Source organism: Eumetopias jubatus, unplaced genomic scaffold (genome assembly GCF_037043125.1).
Source record: "Eumetopias jubatus isolate StellerSeaLion01/CBP00866 unplaced genomic scaffold, mEumJub1_p1.0 scaffold_10, whole genome shotgun sequence".
In the NCBI taxonomy this organism is placed as follows: domain Eukaryota; kingdom Metazoa; phylum Chordata; class Mammalia; order Carnivora; family Otariidae; genus Eumetopias; species Eumetopias jubatus.
The window spans coordinates 78,533,719-78,534,996 of record NW_028274816.1 but is presented as its reverse complement, the minus strand read 5'-3'; the positions used below and the strand labels follow the sequence as shown (position 1 = coordinate 78,534,996).

General features: G+C 48.8%; 1 pseudogene; it reads right to left on the bottom strand.

The window, feature by feature from the left end:
- Positions 1 to 331: 331 nt before the first annotated feature.
- Positions 332 to 991, bottom strand: LOC114204254 (MICOS complex subunit MIC26 pseudogene; annotated as a pseudogene).
- Between the last annotated feature and the right edge of the window lie 287 nt (positions 992 to 1,278).

Genomic DNA, 1,278 nt, shown 5'->3' with positions numbered 1-1,278 from the left:
CACCGCAAGGGAGCGCGGGCAGGACACTGGAGGAGAAATGGTCTGCGAGGAGGCGGTGGCTGGGGGCTGTTTTTAAAGGGGAAGGTGAGCAGGTACGGGGATGTATGGAATTCTCCCCTTTTTGGTAACTGTGCCTGGTTGTAAGTAGCTCGTCGGTCAGTTAGGGCTTATGGCTATTTTGAGGTGGGTCCCCTGATGGCCTGTGTTCAGCCAGGGGGTCACTGTGGCCCCTCTTTGTGTCCATCACACAAGCCTGTTTGCCTAAAAGCAGCCTCTAGACTCTGCCACTTTTCTGTGGAAATACTGGTTTACCGCATGGAGTTTCCAATGTTTACCTGTAACTGATTAAATGGGCAGAACATGGAACAATCTCCTTATTTCCAGGTGAATTCTTCACATTCTCTGGCATCTGAAAGTTCTCCTTCTATAAATCTTCTAGGACTATGAATACTTGTAAACCCCAGTCATACAATTTCTCCCCACTGACCTGGACGAAGACGATGAAGGGCTTGTTGTGGATAATGAAGAGAGACAGCTCATCCCACAAACCCAGGTAGATACACCAGATTCTTTATTTCTGAAACTCTGGCCAAAAGAAGTCCACAATGCCAGCAAAACCAGTAACACCAAGTCTTGGAAAAAATCCAGGAGGTGCATTCTGGAGACATTCATAGCTGTCTATGATTTTAGAAAATTTAGAAAATTTAAAATAAATAAGGTTTGTGTCTGCCCCCCCCATTGAACCAAGCTCTTGGGGTTAGGTTGTGAGTACATTTCCTGACACCAACTTATGGATGGCTCACAGTAATGTCAGAGATGTGAGATGCTTTCCTCAAGTTGGGTCCTTGGCTCCTCCCCATATTCAGAAAGACCCTTGGGGATGGAGGAGAGCCAAAGTTCCTTAACCTCTGCGGAAGTTTTGGGAGGAGACTTTGAAGGTGAGCAGACTCAGCCTGGCTGGCCCCACGGGCCTATGAATTACCTTGAACATGGTGCTGGCAGAGGTGGCCCTGGCCTCTCCTGCTCTTAAAAAGAAAGGTGCAGGAAGAAATGGTCTGTCGACCTCTGAGAGTCGGGGACCTGGGGCGGCGAAGGAACTGAGAAAAAGAGACGACCGTAGAGCGAGGCACAGGGGACCCCGAGCTAACAGCCCAAGGTGCCGAGGTTTACTTTCCATCCTCTTATATACCTTCTACGGCGATATAGACCTATAATGATTTACAGCAGGGGCGCAGTAGGGCACATTCCTCCACGTACCCAGGATCAGTCAAGCATGTA